This window comes from Tachyglossus aculeatus, chromosome 9, assembly GCF_015852505.1.
Source record: "Tachyglossus aculeatus isolate mTacAcu1 chromosome 9, mTacAcu1.pri, whole genome shotgun sequence".
NCBI classification, from domain to species: domain Eukaryota; kingdom Metazoa; phylum Chordata; class Mammalia; order Monotremata; family Tachyglossidae; genus Tachyglossus; species Tachyglossus aculeatus.
In genome coordinates, this window is record NC_052074.1 from 27,809,638 (window position 1) to 27,831,840 (window position 22,203).

The 22,203-nt window shown below is 40.8% G+C and overlaps 1 non-coding gene across 1 annotated transcript; it reads left to right on the forward strand.

Moving 5' to 3' along the window:
- Window positions 1-5,519: 5,519 nt before the first annotated feature.
- LOC119932640 lies at window positions 5,520-5,657 on the forward strand. Its single transcript, XR_005452384.1, has one exon. It is a non-coding gene; the product is annotated as a small nucleolar RNA SNORA7 (small nucleolar RNA).
- Window positions 5,658-22,203: the final 16,546 nt, after the last annotated feature.

The following is a 22,203-nucleotide window of genomic DNA, read 5'->3' on the forward strand; positions in this document are numbered from 1 at the left end:
CTGGGAATCTCTCCTTCTTGGTCTCTTGCCATTCCCAGTTATAAGCCATTGTTGGGGGCCACCAGCCCAGCCTAGAAGTGAGTTTTAAGTTTCCTTCTCATCTGTTCCTTGTGGAGCCTGGAAAGTTGATCAGGCTGAGAGATTCCAAGTTTTCTGGAATCCCTGGGTGTAGCCCAGGCACCAAGGGATTGAGGTCAGAGTAGCATGGCTTAGTGGAAAGAGCATGGGCTTGGAAGTCAGAGGTTGTGTGACTTTGGGCAAGTCACCTAACTTATCTGTTCCTCAGTTACCTCACCTGTAAAATGGGGATTAAGACCGTGAAGTCCAAATGGGACAGGGATTGGATCCAACCTAATCACCTTATATCTACCCCAGTGCTTAGAACAGTGCTTGGCACATAGTAAGCACTTAAGAAATGCCACAATTATCATTATTATTACTATTAACAAGACTACTCCTCTCAAGGTACATTTTGGAAAATTCCTGAATTTACGCCTCAATTTTCTCAAACCAGTTCATTCATTCAATTGTATTTATTGAGCGCTTACTGTGTGCAGAGCACTGTAGTAAGTGCTTGGGAAGTACAAATTGGCAACATATAGAGATGGTCCCTACCTAACGCAGCACATATCCTGATGCTCTGTTGCTTCCCCTTCCTGGAATTTATTTTAATGTTGGTCTCCACTGCTAAATTGTATGCTCCTCAAGGGTAGGGATCATGTCTCCCAACTATATTGTACTCTCCCAGGCACTTAATACAGTGGCTTCCCACAATAGGTGCCCAAAAAATACCAGTGATTGACTGATGGGTGGAGAAGAAAACGTTTTCATTTTAAAGTCTTAGTGTTGCCTGCAAAACTATTGTACTCTGTGTTACAAGAGGGTAGCCCAGGGTTTGAATTAAAAGAAAAATGTCTTCAGGAAGAAGTATTTAGAAATGCAACCACAATGCCTCAAGACAGACGTGATTCAGTGATTTCCCAGAACATGGATTTGAGATAAATATCACATTACATCTTTTTGTATTTCTTGACTTGATTTTTGTAAAGGGGTAATTTTATTTTTGATTTAAATACTGCTCAGTTAAGGCACCCACTGCATTGCAAGGAAAGATCTGTAGGTTGTGGCCCGGGCAGAAGAAATAATTCTCTCTCTCTCTCTCTCTCTCTCTCTCTCTCTCTCTCTCTCTCTCTCTCTCTCTCTCTCTAAGACGTCCTCAGGGTTACTTTGGTTCCTACGTGAGATCGCTGCTCACATGGAAATTTTTCTCCAGGTACCTTTCCACCTACAGTGAGGACCCTCTTGGTTAGGTGTGGAAGGGAGTGACTTACGGAAAATCTGTTGGGAGATCTTTTGATCCAAGAAGCCAAGGGCCAAGCATTGTCCTAAATGTCACTTGATTCACTTTTCTAAGCCTGAAAAGGGCCTCCAGAAGGCTTCCGGTCCAATTCTTTGACTCCCATCAGCACTTAGACCTCCCAACTCATAGTCTACCCTATGTAATCCCAGACAGTCAAAATAGTGTCCATTCGTGCTCAAATAATATTGCTTGAGAGCCTCACACACATGGCATAAAGCTCGGAGTGGGCTGCTTAGCATTGTTTGTGCTGTTTTCAGCTTTTCCTCCACAGTCATTAGAATATTTGTTAAGTACTTACTAAATTCCAAGTGCTTAGGTAGATACAAGCTAATCACATTAGACACAGTCCATGTCCCACGTGGGGCTCACAATCTTGATCCCTATCTGTATCTGTATGGTACAGATAAGGTAACTAAAACCCAGAGAAGTTAAGTGATCTCCCCAAGGTCAGACAGCAGACAAGGGGCAGAGCCGAGATTAGAACCCATGTCCTTCTGATTCCCAGGCCCTTATTCTTTCCACTAGTTCACATTGCCTCTATTCTCTCCAAATAAGTCTCTCCGCATCAAATGTTGAATGTCAGCCCCTGAATAGAATCACAGAGAACAATCTCAGTTGTGTTTCTTTTGCCTCATAAATAAGTACACTGAATTTCTCAGCCCGTAGAAAATTGTTTTACCAGTTCACTTTTTCCCATCGAAGGTTCACAGATAATAAAAATCATAAAACCATCATTCTTTTCTATTTGTCTGGTGGAAATTATTATTCGTCTTAGACAAGTAGCTATTTGTTTAGTTTGTAGTTTCCTGACCCATAAATTCAAAGGAATACAAAAGGCAGCAAGTAAAATGAATATTCTAAGGGTTAAAGAAGGATAATGTGCTTTATTTTATTTTAGCACAAGACACATTTTCTGCAACCTGCCATTTCTAAAATAAATAATTCACAATAATTTAAATGGATTGAGTCCCAGGTTTCGGTTAAGACCATGTAATTTAGAATTCAAAATGACCAACAATTTGACAAAAAAGTTATGTATATCTTGGTTGTAAATTCCTGTGCCTTTAAATATCTTGAAATACCGAGATAGGTAAAATGTTGACTGACAAGAACTCCAAATTGCATTGAGTGGCTAGAGAAAAATCTAAGAATAAATTATAATTGATAAAACCACCTGAAATTTTGATCATTATTATGTCAGTCTGACTTTATATTAGTGAAGTTACAATTGATCTAATACAAATCACCTCAAAGTAAGGTTTTTTTTTTTAAAAATCAAACTGTTTGGAATTATCCCTGGGATTTAACTACTTTCCCACAATGAGTAGCAATTTTTGACAGAGTTGTAGGACTTCTATGGTAGTTTCATTTCTATTCCATGGTAAATCAATTCATCAGTAGTATTTATTGAGCTCTTAGTATTAGGTTCTTCAGAGAGTACAATCCAGTTAGTAGACATGATCCCTGATCTCAAGGAGTTTATAATATAGCTGACTGATGGAATCTCTGTGGTTTGTTCGGCTTTTCCCACTGGGGAAGAACCCTGCTTCAAACTAACCTGGAATTTGTTTGCTACTGGGATTTTGACTTTATTGTATTTTTTTGATAAATTGACTTCGTGTGATTATGGATTTTTGGTAATGGTTGCATTTTAAAAATAAATGACATCCATTTGTTAAGTGGCAGTAGTCTTGTGATTAGCTCAAGGTTCACCACTGACTCAGTCAAGCATGATGTTGGACAAATCATTTGGGTTTTTTGCATCAGTTTCTCCATCTGAAAAATAGAGTCACTTATCAAGAAGGGTAGAAATGGGAAGTTTGAGGAAGGAGAAATCTACAAAATCCCAGTTCTGGAATTTTTAATCCTAGGGATTGCAAATGTTTTGTTTTCAGGATCATAGAAATAGGAATGGGTAGAGTCAATTTCATGATGCTTTCCATCTTTTCGGCCTTGTCATGAATTAAGTTTCTCCAGCTCTGCCTCCTTAGGAATAACAAATAAAATCATTTAGTTGGACTGCAGACCCAAAGCACTCCCAGGAAGTCTAGCCCTTAGGGACAAATACTAATTAATGCCTTAGGTCTCTAGGAGACAAATATAGTGCGTGAACACTGCTGTACTTTAAGTGACTCCCTAGAGACCTCAAAGCCTGAGAGCAATTCTTTCCCTTCTCTTTCTAAATGCCTCAGGAAACAGCATGGCTTAGTACATAAAACATGGGCCTGGAAGCCAGTGGACCTGGGTTCTAATTCAGGCTCTGCCACTTACCTGTTAGGTGACTTTAGGGAAATCATTTAACTTTTCTGTCCCTCATTTTCCTCAGCTGCAAAATGGGGATTCAATACCTATTCTCCCTCCCTCTTAGACTTTGAGCCTCATGTGGGACAGGGGCTGTTGATGGTTTGATTAATTTGTATTTACCTCAAAGCTTAGAACAGTGCTTGACACATAGTACAGGAGTAACAGATACCATTTAAAAAAGTGCAAAGGGGCTATAAGGCCAGATAGAATGAGACTCACCAAAAAACATCCTGCCGGTTGCTTTATTTACAGGGAATTGGGTGATCAAAACAAACACCCTCTTACTAAGAGGACAACACACAGTTCTCTTCAATGGAAGAAGAAGCGATGCTATTACTGATAGTAGGAAGCGTGGCTCAGTGGAAAGAGCACGGGCTTTGGAGTCAGAGGTCACGGGTTCAAAGCCCTACTCCACCGATTGCCAGCTGTGTGACTTTGGGCAAGTCACTTAACTTCTCTGGGCCTCAGTTACCTCATCTGTAAAATGGGGATTAAGACTGTGACACCCCCCCTCCCCCCCCCCGTGGGACAACCTGATCCCCTTGTAACCTCCCTAGTGCTTAGAACACTGCTTTACACATAGTAAGTGCTTAATAAATGCTATCATTATTATTATTAGGAAGAAGGAAAAGCATTTTGCAAGAGATTACACCAGCCAAATCTATAAAGGAAATGCACAAAGGCCTCTCCAGTTTCCATGCTAAGACATGGAGGATGAGCCTAGAAGAACCATGCTTCTCTAGAAAGTGGTTGTTTTTCCTGTCATACAATCAATCAGTGGTATTTATTGAGAGCTTACTGTGGGCGGAGAACTGTGCTTAGCGCCTGTGAGAGTACAGTGCAAGAAATTTGGAAGATACTTGCCCTTAAGAAGCTTAGAATCCACCCTTTGAGTTGATGAGTTGGACATCACCTAGTGAAGAATGGAGCCGCCTTGCCCAGGTTGATACCCAAATGGGTATTTAACGTTTCTAGATTGTAAGCTTCAGAGAGACAGGGATCATGTCTGATTCCCACCTGGGTATTGTTTCCCAGTGCTCTGTGCAGCACTATGCACCCAGTAAGCCTGGGAGTCAGAAGGACCTGGGTTCTAATTCGGGGTCTGCTACTGGTCTGCTGTGTGACCTTGGGTAAGTCACTTAACTTCTCTGTACCTCAGTTCCCTCATTTGTAAAATGGGAGTAAGCCTGTGAGCCCTATTTGGAACAGGGACTGTGTCCAACCCGATTATCTTGTATCTAGAACAGTGCTTGACGCATAGTGCTTAAAAAATAACACTATTATTACTAGTAGTAGTAATAGATACTATAGTACTACTGATTGAAAGTACATATACTAATGCATAACATGCAAATCCCTATTCCTGATTTGAAAATAATTGTTCCAGACAGCTTAGAGCAAATCATTTCCACCAGTATACTCCTGCTGGACACCTAGCTCACAAGTATATGGTAAAAATAAAGTATCTGATTCCAAAGTACTATAAGATTCTGGGATAAGGTTGCCAAATAAATGAAAGTTTCTTTTCTTTTTCTTTCACAGCAAATGCTGAAGGTATTTACTACTAGTACAGCTAGTTCTCCTTTCACAAGAAGGGTTCATTCATATATAATCCTGCCTTAAGGAAAACATGTTGTAGTTCTGTCTCTCAATGCTGCCTATATGCTCACAAATGCTTCTTCTGACACTGCATTTGCTATATCCAATCATTCCATAGTGTTTATTGAACACTGTACTAAGTGCTTGGGAGAGTATGATTCTCTCAATAGAGTTAGTAGACATGATCTCAGCTCTCAAGGAGTGTTCAATCTAGCACAGAAGACAGGCACTAAAATAAATTGTAAGTATGCAGAAGGACCTCTCAGTATCGCAGCTGGAAAGTTTCCAGGACTCTACCAGTCTCGGCTATGGGAGGGAGAGTCAAGCAGAGGCGTACCCATTCCATTCCTAGCTTGGGCAGTGGCTAGCGGGCGGGAGGCAATCTGCTACCAGTCAAAACTCACCTGTGCTGGGCAGCAGCAGCATGGGAGAGAGACAAAGGTGGAGATTTGAGTTGACTGTGTGGAAGAAGGCAATGGTAAACCACTTCCGTATTTTTACCAAGAAAACTCTATGAATACACTACAAGAACGATTGCAGATGGAGGTGGGATGTTCTGGGAGAGATGAGTCCATGGAGTCTATGGGTCAGAAACGACTCAGCAGCATAAGCCGATACAAGATGGGGAAGGAACAGAGTTAAAAATAAGTGCTTAGGGGCAGAGGACTCGAGTGCATAAGTGATACAGAAGAGGGGGAAATAAGGAGGTGAGGTGAGAGATTAATCAGGGAAGGCTTCCTGGAGGAGTATGATTCTAGTGGGGCTTTGAAGATGGTGGAGTAGTAGTCTGCTGGATGTGAAGGGGGAAGGAGTTCTAAGCAAGAGGGATGGTGGGAGAGAGGTGGGAGTGAGACAGAGTGAATAGGCTGGCTCTAGAAGAGCTAAGCTAGCAGAAAGGCACAGGCTACTAATTCTGCCGTCTCCCTCTGGCCATAGTTTTATTGCTTTGCAAAATGTTTTAACTAACTACATTGGACCAAATAGTGGAATTAAGAGACAAGCAGTAGGTGGATAGTCGGAAAAACTGAGTTCAGTTTTTTGGCTACTTTGCTGACTTTGTCTGTGATGTGTGATTGGTAAACCATCCCCCACCCCCTGAGCTAGTACCTCAGTTTCCTCTTTAACAAATGAAAGGTAAGGTGGAAGGGCACACATTTTTGGAGAGATGAGAAAAGGATCTCTAACGCAGAGCCCAGTTTAAAATGAGACTAGGTCTACCATATGTGCTGTGAATAATTTTCCACTACACGATATGGTAGCTCCTCAGGAGAAAGTCATGCTTTAATGAATGGATTCTGCACTCTTCCTCTCCCACAGGGAACTTGGCCAGATGCTCCATGCCTTTGGTGTTAGGAAATAGGGTTTGAATTTGTTCATGAAAGACAGACTCGGTTCTGATTCCAAAGGAAACCCACATGTTGAAAGAGGGGAGTTTCAAGAAGGTTACTCTGCAGGTATCTCTCGTTGGGTGATGCCAGGATCAGTAACAGGTCCGCAGAAGCAAAATCACCGGTCATATGCTACCTTATGGGGAAACCCCTGTAATCTCATCATAAACATAATTATGCTGCGTGAGGCTTTCATTAATCTAGTGGAAACCACAGCCTGACTTTCCCTGGGCAGGATTTACATGGTTTTTCCCCTTTCCAGCACCAGCCAATCTTTAGAGTAACTACAAGATGCTTATTAGTACACACTGAATTTAGGGAAAGCACTGGAGAAGCCAAATCTCTCCCTTCATCATTTAACTCTAATACTTGGGGAGTAAGAGTCCTTATGTAAGTGTGCAGGGGATCAAAGCAGGATCCAGCCTTCCAAACGGCAAATGATGTATGGGCTCAAAAGACTGGCAGGGTCATTGCGGCGGTTGGAAAACGTTGATTGAGGTAGGGTTCCATTTAAGAAGGAGGGCACCATTTGTGGAATAGTGCCATGATGATGTTGATGATGATGTTGTTTGGGCACGTTGGTTGGAGAGGCCACAGAGTGGGGAAATATGGCACCGGTGAAGAGGCTTCTGGGAGTTTAAGTGGGCCGGACCATGCCAGAAGAATTAAAGCCACAAACCCTAGGAGAATCTAAGGGAGTTCAAGAAAGGGTCTAAAAATAATAGAAGAAATAATGATATTCCAAGGCTGAGGTTCTGGTCATGGGTGCTTTCTGCTTTTTAACATGTTCCATCGCATTAAAACAATAGCGAAACTACAGACAAACTCACAAATCTGTCTCAGGAGTTGTATGCAGGTTTTATTACTTGTAAAACCAGTGTTCAAAGCTGCAGGAGAGTCAGTTCTGTCAAAGAGCAGACCCTATGTAAAACTATGGGGTAAAGGAGTCAAATGAGACCCTTATTATAATACATCTAACATGATAATTTTGTGATATTTCCCACATTCCGTGAGTCTGTCTTGGGTCACTTCATTCTATTCTAATAAAACCTACATTTCCAAATTTGATTATGGATGCTATAAGGAACTCCCTGTTGAGAGGAATTCACAACACAAAATGAATAAAAACAAATTGTGGGAAAGAAAGAGGATCTTGATCTTCCATTAAGAAAAAAAAGTGTCACATTAGAGCATCTATGGTGACAATATTTGGAAGAATGTGGTAAGTGAATGAATAATTGAGCTTTGGAAATCAAGAATTAGCTTCCATGGGGTAAAAATAGTTAGATAAGTGAAGGCATTATATAAACAGGTAACAGATGTGACCATGGATGTCCAAATTGACACAACTGACAGGGTTTATTGGCTTAGTTTTTGGCTTTATGCTATGTACCTTGGATATCCACACAAATATTCCTCCATGTCACATTGTCTCATTTCAGTGAGGCATGGGAACAGGCTAAGGAACCGAATATAATCTTTTATTTGCAATGAAAAACTGATTGCCTTAAATACTGGGAAAGTTTGGGCCCATCTAACCTAATATAGTCCACCAGGCTGCTTTTTGCAAGATGGGTATCTCAGAGAAAAGGATATAAGCATCTACATAAACTCAGTACTTTCATACTTTGTACTATAAGGCATGACCTTTCCTGAACACGGGGTTTGTTAAGAGCCTAATCCTTGCAACTTAGAACTGAGTGAATATAATTATAGTTATTTAAATATAGAATCTTGCCTCATTTTCTCTGAGAATATATATGTATATTAACATTGTTAGGAACCACAAGAAAACATTCACTCCTCCCTCCTCCCACCCCAGCTCCATGCAGAACTACAAATGAACTAATCCAAATAAGGGGAGAGCATTTAATAATTTGTAACATGTCTGTAGGCACAATCTGCACCTAAGTAGTTGCTGAAAAAAGTTAAAAGAATGTATAGCAGGCAGTGAACTGCATGTGGCTCAGAGACTCTAATTGGCTTGATTATCTTGTATGTATCCCAGTGCTTAGTACAGTGCTTGGCACATGGTAAGAGCTTAACAAATGTCCCAATTATATTATTATTATTATTGGGCAGCTATCAATAGGTAGCTGAGACTATATAACAGAGATTAACAATAGGGCTGATAGCTGATTTAATGAGAATAGAGGACAGTGGCCAGGATACTTGGTGATCCTCTTTGTTTGGATGGAGTAATAAATTACAGAAAGGTGAAGCAACTTTCCTGAGGTCACACTTGGAGAATTAGAATTAGAACTCACAGTCCTAGAAGTGACTAATCTCCTGTTCAGTGAGTACACCAAGCCACAGAAAGAGAAAATGAAATCCCTATGGCAAGAAATCCAAAGAAAGTACACTAGACAATGAAGAAGGACCCCTCACCCTCAGTAGAGTCCTACCTTAACATTAAAAAGGGAGTGTCTCTAGAGGCTGGCTTGAAGTCAGGACATTTGTTGCTATTATCACTGGAAAGATTAAGGAGGGATTTCGGTGCCCAGATGGAAAAATGTAGTAAAAGCATCTTTCTGTCCCCAAGAGACAGAAAGCTAGGGTTCAGTGTATGGATCTCATCAAAATCCAACCAAGGCAGACGATCACTAGGAGCCTCATTGGTTTGTATTCATTCATGCCCTGCCAGTTGAATTTACTTTGATCACTGCATTCCTTTCCAGTGTGATTTTTTGGGCAGAGGAGAGGGGGAGGAACAGCCCAAAGCATATAGGGAGATATTTGCTTGGATTTTGTAAGTTTAGTCCCCAAATGGATTAACAATACTGTAACCAAAGCTAACAAAGAAAACACAAACATGTCACTAAAAGTAACATGCTGACATATGTTGGTCCTTGAGCCAAAACTTAGAACATAGTTGGGAAGGAAGACTGAAGCTTGGCATCTGCTTTCTTGTTGATATTGGTTTTCTGGAGTATACTAAAATGAGGGACCAAGGTCCAAGTCAAGTAAGAGACTAGGAATCATTGGCCGATGGTTTGATTCCTGGCCCCTGACTTACTCTCCTTTATTCTGTAATACAGACAATAATGTTGGAGGGTCATAAACTCAGGAATAAAGAGGTGAATTTGATAATCAGTAAATTCCTCACAAGGGAGTTACTATTGCATTTTTTTTCTTGTCTTTTTGACTAAAGGAAAGAAGTATGTTGATAAAACTGACAGAGGGTCTATTTCCCCAAAAGGGTTGATGAATTAATGGATAATGGTATTTTTGAGTAATTATAAGTCGAGTACTGCGCGTAGTGCTGCAGTAGATATCAAATAAACCAAAAGTGGATATTTATTCCTAAAAGCATCTACAAACTGTTCTGTCCCCAACCTCTTCAATTCCCTGTTCTCCGTCCTACAAAGAATGTGGATCCTTTGGGGTACAGGGACTGTGTCCAATCCGATTAACTTGTATCCATCCGAGGGCTTAGTTTAGTGCTTGGCACATAGTAAATGCTTAATAAATGCTATTATTATTAGTAATTATTATAATACTTATGGCAGTTATTAATTGCTTACTATGTGCCAGGCACTGTACAAGCAAATTGGGTTGGATATAGTCCCTGTCCCACATGGGGCTCGCAGTCTCAATCCCCATTTTACAGATGAGGTAACAGAGACCCAGAGAAGTAAAGTGACTTGCCCAAGGTCGTGCAGCAGACAAGTGGCAGAGTCAGGATTAGAACCCATGACCTTCTGGCTCCCAGGGCCACTCTCTATCCACTATGCATGCCATTATTATTATTACTAATAGTCATCATTACTAAAACAAAGCTAAGGAACTGCAGAAAATCCTCAAAATGTTCCTTTTCTTTCCCACTTGTCATACCTCCCTTCCTCCAGTAGTTTTCATGGGATGGAGACCATTATTTTAATTCACTCCATGTTCCATATGTTGGCTAGAACAGATCTCATTCATTACCATTCAAGGGCACTCTATAGAGTGTATTCTAAGTGTGCAGAATCTCCATTGGTTATGAATGTGATTGATGATGGCAGTTTATTAACTTCAAAATTACTCAGTACTTAAAAACAAATGCTAGTTAATCTCTTTACACTGGCCCATTCTTTAAAAGCAGGGCTTTATTCCGTGTTTATTGGACTTGGCCTAAAAGCCCTATCTCCTTCAGGAAACTTTTCTTGATTAAACTAGAAGTGTCTACTGGCCTGCATCCACTATCACTTCCCTCATTTTGTTGTTCCCCAAGTAATTCATATTTATTTATGTGTTGAATGCTCAAGCACTTAGTACAGTGCTTTACGCAAAATAAGCGCTCAATAAATACAACTGAATGAATGAATGAATGGTCTCTATGTAATTTCCACGACTATAGGTCATAACTAAGGTATTTATGTCATTTGTGTGCTTTTCTATCCCATTTCCCTTCTAGATAGTAAATTAAATTACAAACTTCTTGATGGGACCATTGTCTAAACTCAAACTTTAAAAATTCCCTAACATCTATTAAAGTGTCCTACACACTCCTAATAAAAATAATTAATGATAAGCATTATATTTATTAAGTGCCTACTATGTGCTGACTCCTGGACTAGATACATCTATCCTAGCCCCAATTTACAGATGGGGAAACTGAGGTCCATAGAGGTGATGTGACTTTACCCAAGGTCAATGTTTAATGGAGATGATGATGAAGGAAATCTAGATAAGCTCCTTGAGGGCAGGGATCATGTCTCCCAACTGTATTGGACTCTCCTAAGCACTCTGTATGGTGGTCTACACAGTGACCATTCATTAAGCAATTAATCAATCAATCATTTGTACTTATTGAGCACTTACTGTGTGCAAGTCCTGTACTAAGCAGTTGGGAGAGTACAATACAACAATGTAATAGACTCATTCCCTGCCCACAACGAGCTTACAGTCTTGATTGATTGACTAGAGCTATGCACAAAAGGGTAAGGTCAAAATTAGGTGAGGGATTTTGGCAGCTTTTCAGGGGGCTTTTTTAGCTGTATTTGGTTGGAAATCAAATTAACAGCTGGCCTACAGACCAAACAAGGTGTTTAGGACTAGGCAATTAGACCAGAGAAATGATCCGTGCCTCCATGGAGTTTACAATCTGAGCTGAAGAAAAGACCTGTGTCCACTCATCAGTTCCAGACTGTGAAGATTCTAGGGGCTCCTGAATTACATCAGGGGAGCTAAGGAGCCTCAACTCATCCCCCACTCTTCACCCCCGGCTGCTCCTTGTGGGAGAGAAAGATGAGGAGCGAGAGTTGGTTTATTCAACTCATCAATATGAGCCCAAATTCCAAATGAATTCCTCCTCTCTCAGGCTAGAGAACTCAGAGTTGTGTTAGGTGGCCCTAGATCCCCCTTTGGATGCCCAAAATAGAATACGCTCCTTGTTTTGTTAGTAAACATTTTTTTTCTTAAATCTCTCACTCCATTCTAAAACTGTATTAAATCTTTGCCTTTACAAAGCAAAAAAAGTCAGTCAGACGCCCAGGAAAACTTTTAACCACGGGAAGCCCATGCCAGTCAAACCAGAGTGAGGAAAAAACCCAGCTTAGTATCATCGAATCCATAACCAACCTATGGCTACGCCCAAGGAGACGCCACACTGATTCTGTTATGCCTCCCGCTTTCACATCAAATGGGGAAATGTCAAAATACAGCAGCATCTTGTCGCTCGATGAAATGAAATTCCCCCAAATTGAATAACGTTGAACAGAGAGTCGACTGTAATCCTGAGCGGTCCTTCCCCGACCCAGATTGCAGGACCTATTTGGCAGGGTGATCAGGTTTCAAATGAAAGCAACGTGTTGGAACAGACTGAGTGATGAAAAAAAAATGTCCCTAACAGGAACTTCATTAATTAAAATCCAAGAGGCTGACAAGCCCGGAGTTAATAGTTTGCAGGTCTGGGGGTTACGTTTCCTTGCAGCTTCAAACCAATTTGGTCACTACTCCCCACACTGTTCCTGCCTTCTTCCCTTCCTCGTTTCCCTCTCTCCAGCCTGAGGGAGACTCTTCTCTAGTTTGGAAAGAATTAACTCATCACCAAATCAAATAAACAACAAAGCTGCAAAGCCCCCACCAAACCGTGCCTATTGAAAACAAGAGAAATGAGTATCTGACTTTTCAATTGATCCCAGCTATGATTTAACACATTGTATCAATCACAACATCCCATAGATTTGAATCCACTGGGGGTTAAGAAAGCAAATCACATGGAGCAGAGGGGGGAAAAGAAAAGTTTTGACAGCAATGCCGACTGAGAATTTACTTTCTCATCTGCTGAGTTCTGTGACTCTTCCTATTAGGCTTGCTTCCCATCTGTCGATCAGTTGGGTTTAGAGCCTGGCTGGGTACAAGGCTGGAAGCAGTATGTCCTAGTGAAAAGAATGTGACACTGACAATCACTTCATTGTTCATTCATTCAATCATATTTATTGAGCGCTTACTGTGTACAGAGCACTGTACTAAGTGCTTGGGAAGTACAAGTTGGCAACATATAGAGATGGTCCCTACCCAACAGTGGACTCACAGTCTAGAAGGGGGAGACAGACAACAAAACAAAACATGTAGAGAGGTGTCAAAATCATCTGAACAAATAGAATTATAGCTATATGCACATCATTACCAAAATAAATAAAATAGTAAATATGTACAGGTAAAATCAAGAGAAATTTGTTCAAGTTTCAGCTCTTCCACCGGCTTATTGTGTGAACTTGGGCAAGTCACTTAACCTCTCTGAGCCTCGGTTGCTTCATCTATAAAATGGTGCTAATAATACCTGCCCCTCCCTACGCCACTGGGATATTGTGAGGATAAAATTAGATAATTGGCGTGAAAGTGCTCTGGAAGCAATGTGGCTGGGGGCCCAAGGATGGAGTTTTAAGAGCAAGGGAAGAAGCAGCTTATTTTAGAGGAAGAGCACAGGACCAGAGTTGGGAGACCTGAGTTCTAGTCCCAGCTCTGTTACGTGCTTACTGGGTGACCTTGGGCAAGTCACTTAACTTCTCTGTGCCTCAGTTTCCTTATGGGTAAAACTGGGATTAAAACCTTGTTCTCCCTCCCCCTTGTCCCTAGAGGGGACAAGAACTGTGTCTGATCTAATTATATTGTTTCTACCCCAGGGCTTTGAAAATGGGAATTGTTTAACAAATACCGCAGTTATTCTTATTTCACCGGGCAAGGGAGGGAGGGATTGAGGAGTGAAAGTTGCTGCATTTCTGTTGGGTCACTCTTCTCCCAGGCCCTGAGTAGCTCCATTTTACAGAGGAAGAAACAGTTACTCTGAAGTTAAGTGACTTATCCAAGGTCACACAGCAGACAAGTGGCAGAGCTGGGATTAGAACCCAAGTCCTCTAGCTCTCAGGCCCAAGCTCTTCCCACCAGGCCACACTGCCTCCCATTTCCATTTGTCTTCCCTTCGGTCACAGTTACCACAGACTTGGGTTTTCCACTGTTGCCGAGACCAGTTGAGGACCAGTCTAGACTTCTACTGAAAGTTCTTTTGAAGTACCGCTATCTGTGGTCTTGGTGGTGGAACATGAAAGAAATGATAAATGAAACAATTTGAGAGCAACTGACTTAGGTAATGAGATCATAATCACAAGTGAAATGTTTTGATTTAATAAACCCTTTCTCTACCTCAGCTTCAACTCTCTCTGTCTTGTGACAGTGAAGCCGCTGGCCAAGATTGACCCCGAAACTCAAGGAGAAGCTTGGGAAAGCTCTGACTTTGCCTTTTCGCCTCTGGTTCACAAGCATAAATTAGCTTCGTTCTTCATCCAGTCCTTAGAGTTTATTATTTTAGGTCATAGCACCAAGATATAGGAATTCAGCCGCCATATGGGTGCGGGTGAAATGAGAATTATTACGCAGCCTGTTTTGGAACCTATAAGGCACTGAATCTCTGGAGGAGGGTAAGAAACATTCTTTGGTTATCTTTAAAAAGGGTCATGCAGTCAATCAATCAATCAATCATATTTATTGAGCACTTACTGGGAGCAGAGCACTATACTACACATTTGGGAGAGTACAATATACAAATATAACGGACACATTCCCTGCCTACAACGAGCTGACAGTCTAGAGTCATGACTGGAGCTGGCAGACAGACTTGGCGACCTATGAAAATCTTCCAGTTATAGGGTTAGAAAATTCTCATATAGAAATTTTAAATTTCCATTGCTTGAGGGTGGGAATGCTCAGAAACTCTAAGTTATTTCTCCTGATCTTACAAAATTCAAATGATTTTGTAAATGGTATTTTGTTAAGTGCTTACTATGTGCCAGGCACTGTACTAAGCGCTGGGCTAGATACAAGATGATCAGGTTGGACAGTCTCTGTCTCACCTAGGGCTCACAGCCTTAATCCCCCTTTTACAGATGGAATAATGGAGGCACAGAGGAGTTAAGTGATTTGGCTAAGGTCATATAGCAGGCAAGTGGCAGAGTCACAATTAAAACCCAGGTACTTCTGATTTCCAGGCCCCTGCTCTACCCATTAGGCAACATCGCTGTTCTGCATGATCTTAAGGGCTGTGTTTTTTTTATGGAAGTGTTCCATTTTCAAGTGGAACAAAGTTCTAGAGAAAAGAAACAAACTTATGGAGAATCATAGGTTTAGAGTGAAGAAGACAATGGATAAGGACAGGGAAGGGCTAAAGAGATGATGAGAGGTGATAAAAAGGACTTAATCAAACTCAGCCCTATAGAGAACAGGCTAAACAAACACCTTGTATTGTTAATTTAAGGTAGGGTTAATCAGCAAAGAAAAACGGTGTTATGGTTTACTAATGAAGTACATGAAAGGGGAGCTATTTATATTGTTTTCTTTGTCATGCTATTTTTTTAATGTTTAGAGCTTGTATTTGTTAAGAGTTTACAATGTGCCAGGCACTGTATTAAGTGCTGAGGTAGATACAAGCAGATCAGGTTGAATGCAGTCCCTGTCCCACATGGGGCTCACCGTCTCAATCCCCATTTTACAGATGAGGTAGTTGAGGCACAGAGAAGTGAAGTGACTTGCCCAAGGCCACACAGCAGATAAGTGGGAGGGCCAGGATTAGAACCCTTGACCTTCTGACTCCAAGGCCCATGCTCTATCCATTATGCCATCCTGCTTTGGGACTTGGAGAAACAGAGCAGGAAATGACCAGCTGAATGGTTTCTAGACTGTAGACTCATTGTGGGCAGGGACCATGTCTACCAATTCTGTTGTAGTGTACTCTCCCAAATGCCTAGTACAGTGCTCTGCTCACTGTAAGTGCTCGAAATACCTTTGATCGATTGATTGATTGGTGGGTGCACTCTGAGCATGAAGCAGCCTGGCTAAGTGGAAAGAGCACGGGCTTTGGAGTCAGAGATCATGGGTTCAAATCCAGGCTCCACCACTTGTCAGCTGGGTGACTTTGGGCAAGTCACTTCACTTCTCTGTGCCTCAGTTACCTCATCTGTAAAATGGGGATTAAGACTGTGAGCCCCACGGGGGACAACCTGATCACCTTGTAAACTCTCCAGCGCTTAGAACAGTGCTTTGCACATAATAAAGTCTTAATAAATGCCATTATTATTATTATTATTATTAAGAAGACACATGACCAGCTTGTAGTAGTTGGAAGATTGCACAGGCCATGGGAGGGATCATAGCCCAAAAGAGGGGAGTTACAACTGGCAAAGTTTCCCTAGGGAGGGCAGGAAATATGTGGTTCCACAGCGAATATCCATGAGAGAAAGTTTTTAATTTAGAATAGAAGATACAAAGTCACAGTCCCCATATGAGGGAGAGAATACAGATGACTCAAGCCTTCATTTTGGGAAAGTCAGTGAACCTCTTTCAGTACCTCTATTTTCTTTTCTATCTCCCAAGACGCATGGAGGAGCAGGAGGCAAAGGTAGATAAAAAGGTTGCTTATAGGATGTCTCTCTCACAGACTGGGTCAAAAACTCTTTAAAAAGACAGGAGATAATTGAGGGTGTGTTTCCAATCCCTGAAGAAAGATCTGCTCTTTTAGCTGCAGGGGGAATTTTCTAGGAAATACGTTTTTCCAATGGGCCTCATTTTCCAGAAAGAGAAATACCAATCGTGTTACATGAGTTCCACAAGGTCATGTCAGTAGTGAAGTGGGAAGAGGATCTAATTTCTAGAGCCATGTCTCAGGATTACAGCTTCTGTTGAAGAACACGGTTGATTCAGTGCCATAGAATACAGAGGTAAGACGGAGAGAAAACTCTTGAATGTTTTTTTCGCTTTCACTAAGCACATGTAACTCACTTCAATTTTAAATTTAAAGATGGCATGTTGTCCCTAGAGAAGTCTCACCTATCCTGCCTTCTGGCTCTTGCGAATACTGTCTTGGGCCCAGCAAGCATCCAATTCACACCAGTACATTTTTTTTTTCCAGGCAGCTCAAATGTCAGGCAAAAAGGAATAGTTTCCAAGTTCCAATGGATAAAGCCACACAGCATTAGAATCTTGACTGAAGTAGCAGCCTTTGGACAGATGAATGTTTTTAATGGGCTGTGTGGGGAATGCTAAGTGTTCTTTCTGTGGCATGGATTGGTTTCTTTAGAGAAAGAGTTTAGCTCTACAAATGAGACATAGAAAGTTGGTGCTCAGACATCTGGGGATTTGAGTGAACTAGAGTGAAGTGTACCGAAGAGTGAGGGGGTGTTTGTGTCTATTTTGTGAGTCCCGTGTGTGAAAGAAGAATGGTCTCAAACAGAAGGCTATATTTCCCTCCTTTGATTTGCATTCTTATGGGCTTTTATGGACAGAGTTAATCAGCCACATTGTTCTGAGATAGGAATTTCTGTCTGTTTGCTGGAATCTGCTCCTGCTTAGAGTCAGGAGTTCAAACTTACCATCATCTCACTCCTCTCTCCCTCTGCCAGATGGTTTCCCATTACTGTGCAAGGTGGCCATTGGAGACTTCAGAATTCCAGGCCCAGAACTAGTCAGGGGCGAATGGGAGGGTTTGCAGGCCAGCAGTGGGGAGCCAGTGGGGGTGGCTCAGTGTAGCTTTTTGATTACCCCCCTGCTCCCCAATACGGGCACGGGGCTTTTTGTCTCCAGCACCTTTATTGTTATTGTTACCATAATTAGCATTCCCTACAATTAAAAGCTTCTTGAAGGCAGGGACTGAAAATCTCTCACAACTCCTAGAACATTAATATAAATGAAGATGAACAAGAGCCCCAAGGAGGCAAAATTGCAGGGAGATTATAGGTAAAAGATGGCTCGGTTCTATTGCCATCTACAGATTCTACAACTAGGGCCTTCTTATAAGAAATCCAGTGGTATTTTTCAGGGCAGGTTCATTGCTGGATTTTCTTCATTCACTGACTGAAGAAGAATAATTGGGTGGGCTAGAGTGGGTTTCTATTTTTCGGTCAACAGAGGGGGTCCTCTTTGTATCATCAGCTCTTACTACAGTGCAAGAGGAGAGGAGGAAAAATAGGAAAAAGCAGGAGAGAAGCTGTAGGGAAAGATGAATGAAAAAAATTGACTTTGTATTTTCCTTATTTTGTTGACTGAAGTTCACCATCTGCATCATCCTGCCCTAGGAGCCAAGGAATTTTCATGCTACAGTGAAACATTTTGAAATGCCTTTCTCTCTCTACAAGCCTCTACCTTTTCTTCTTAATCTCTCTTTCCCTTTGCTTTTTCCTTTCCCTTCTCTTTTCCTTTTTTCTCTCCTGTTTGCTTTTTGTTTTTCAGATCTTCAGTGAGGCTGGGGTTTTCAATCTATGTTGGAGTGGTGTGATGCTTGGTTCACTGTTTAATTACCTTGATACATATGGGATTATGTGTATCAGATGACCATAAGGAATCAATAAATTCATAAAAATTCTTGAGATTTCATGGACAGTTTTTTTGATTAAATGAAATTTGGCTCTTCAACATTAGCTTGAAGTTTTTGTTTCATTTCCAGGGCAAAGATATTTTTCCAAATACTTTCATCATTATTTTTAGCTGCCTTTTTTACCCATGCTATGTTTATTAATATTGCTGCAAAATAAAAATGTTATCTGACATGAATGAAAGCCTTCTAGTTCTACTTTTAAAACATTAAATTAACCAATCAATCAATCACACTTATTGAACACTTACTATGCAGAGTCCTGTTCTAAGCGCTTGGCGTACTGGATAGAGCATGGGCCTGGGGGCCAGAAGGCCATGGATTCCACTCCCAGCTCTGCGACTTGTCTGCTGTGTGATCTTGAGCAAGTCACTTCCCTTCTCTGTGCCTCAGTTACCTCATCTGTAAAATGGGGATTAAGACTGTGAGTCTCACTTGGGACGGGGACTGTGTCCAACTCGATTTGCTTGTATTCACTCCAGTGCTTAATACAGTGCCTAGAACATAGTAAGCACTTAATAAATGTCATAATTATTGAGACTGTACAGTATAACAGAGTTGGTAGGCACATTTCCTGCCACAATGAGCTTATAGTCTAGAGGAATCGGAGGGATTCTTTGCATGAAGATGCAGAAGCAGAAGCTTGTTCTGCAGTCTAGAGAAGCAGCATGATTTAGTGGAAAGAGCACGGGCTTGGAAGTCAGAGGTCATGGGTTCTAATCCTGGTTCTGCCACTTGTCAGCTGTGTGACTTTGGGCAAGTCACTTAACTTCTCTATGCCTTAGTTACCTCATCTATAAAATGGGGATTAAGACTGTGAGCCCCACGTGGGACAATGTGATAATCACCTTGTATCTTCCCCAGTGCTTAGAACCGTGCTTGGCACACATTAAGTGCTTAACAAATACCATTCTTATTGTAGTGGTTTTTCAACTTTTCTGAAGAAAATGTCCAATTTAGCTTGAATAGAAGCCAACTTCTTGTTTTGTAAAGTTCTTTGAAGCAGGCTAATTTTTAGTACAGTGCTCTGCACACAAGAAGTGCTCAATAAATGCCACCGATTGATTCTGAGCAGTTCTGTGAACCTTTGAACTTTTCCATCCATCAGGTCTTCTTCATTTATTTAATTCTTCAATCAAGTTAATTTGCTTTTTAGAAAATAGCTGTAAATTCAGCTATTTAAAATTCAGTTTAAATTTCAAAATCTTTACTGCCGTGGTGGGTGCACATAACTATTCCTTCATCTCTTTTGGCATCTGGCAATCAATCACTGGATTGTTGAAGTTCAGTGATTACTCTGAATGAGCTGTAATTAACTCATCAACAGCTGTATCAGTCATTTCTAAAGTAAGTTGTTTTTGGTGACTCACTCAGGGGGTCTCCTCTAAGGCCTTGAAAATCTGACACAAATTGTGGAGAGAGTTTCTTCTAAGGTATATTGGAGGCCAGATGGCCTAGTGGAAAAAGCAAGAGTCTGGGATTCACAGCCATTCTGTCCCGGCTCTGCCACTTGTCTGCTGGGTGACCTTGGGTAAGTCACTTCAGTTCTCTGTGCCGCAGTTTCCTCATCTGTAAAATTAGAGATTAAACCTTGGTCCCTCTGATTTAGACTATAAACCCCATGTGGACAGGGACTATGTCCAAACTGATCATCTTCTATAGACTTCAGCACTTAGTAAGGTTTCTTGGAACACAGTAAATACTTATACAAGTACAACCATTACTATATTCATCAATGATTACTTTGATGTTGGGGTAGATACAAGGTTGTGTCAGTTATGATTGAGATACAAGCACTGACAGTTGTGGCATAATCTGTTTTAGGTCTTATTAAAGACCAAGTTATTGATTTTTGTAATTGCTCTATTGCATAGATTGTGATGCAGGATGGCCTAGTGGAAACAGCTCTGACGTGGGAGTCAGAAGACCTGAATTCTAATCCTAGCACCACCATTTACCTGCTGTGTGACCTTGGGTAAGTCACTTGACTTCTCTGTGTTTCAGTTTCCTCATCTGCAAAATGGGGATTCAGTACCTGTCCTCACTATTTGGACTGAGAGCCCCACGTGGAACCTGCTTATTTTGTATCTATCCTAGTGTTTAGTTCAGTGCTTGACCTATGCACAGTAAGTGCTTAGCAAATGCCACTATTAGTACTATAGACTGATGTTATGATGAGTCTGTCTTTAAAATTAAGCTACTTCTGTTAAAAATACTGTGATCATCTCAGTGGTTTTCTGTTTCTCCCCAAAGCAATATTGGATGCTGCTTATATTCCTTGAGCTAAAATCAAGGACACCTTCTGATTGACTTTTGGTTTAAGGGAATGATAGTCATATTGATTTCATAAGAAAGCATTTGCCATTGTCGACTGGAATGGAGAAGAAAGAGCATGTGTGTATTATAAAAGTATGTTCATCTAAAACTTGTTTTAAACTCATAATATTCCCTTTGAACATTATATAAATGCTACTGTGGACCCCAGAGGTTAATCCATTACAACAAGGCAATTAGATTTAGTGACTGTTGGGAAGATAAAAGCAGTAAGTAGTAATCAGTCCTAAGAACTCAGACATGATAAATTCCTATAATTTCCTCTTACTTCATAATCTGAGTATGACAAAGCAAGTTAGGGTGGAGTGATTATAGTCTTGTCAGAACTGCAAGAAGAATACTATTTCTATTTAAGTTTTTTTTTTTCCTTTTCCCTCTCCAGGCAGTTATATTCCTGCTGGTAATACAGTTAGCCTTAAATGAACAGTAAATCCTCTTGCTCATTTTCAAAATCATTTTTAAAAGAGTGGTGATCTCAACCACTTTTTAGCCTAATCAGCGTTATTTCTTTCTAGCTGAACTGACTTTCACCTAAAACATTAGCCTAGGTTAAATTCCGGTTTGATTTGTTGATTTACTTACCTAACCTTCTAAAGGGAGTCTAGGTACATTATTACTGAAGCAAAATGCTACCTTTCACACTTTCCTGATGACAGCATTTGATGGCTAGTAAAGAATTAAGTCATGAAAAAGTTAAGTGGTCCCATGACATATAGTTAATAGCAGGGCTGAGATGAGCAACTAATCGCCAGCTCTAAATTTGCTGTTGCTAATTGCTAAAAATTGCTAATTTGCTGTTCTCTTTTCATACCTGGTCTTAATTTAAATGCAGATGTAGAACCTAGAACCTCTCTCCAAGTGGCTTCCTCAACCACCATCCCTCCAACCCAAGTCCAGTAGGCTAACTTGGCAGTGGACTCCATGATTAAAGAAGGTTATTCTTTGCCCATTTCTTCTTCCTTAAAATGATCTCTATCTTCTTCTGGTAAATTGATGAGATTTTCAAGGAATATTCTAAAGATTGATCCTGAACTAGGTTAGAAGCTGTGCTTCTTTGGAGACCTTTTCACCCAGGTAACACAGAACCCTATTCAGTAGTTGGAAACAGTAACTGCCTGTTTGGAGAGTTAGTGTTGGAGCCGGCAGATAAAGAGGCATTTTAGCAGTAGTATTTCTCGAGTGCCTGCTTAACAGTAATAATGAAAAAATATAATAATTATAATAGTAATTTTGACATTTTTAATCATCTACACTGTACTAAGCACTGAGATAGGTTCAAAATAATTAGGAGGAAAGAATCTGGGACTCACAGTCTTGGGACAGTGCAAACTGAAGTAGGTGCTTGGGAAGTGCAGAATCAAAAAATGAAATGAGAT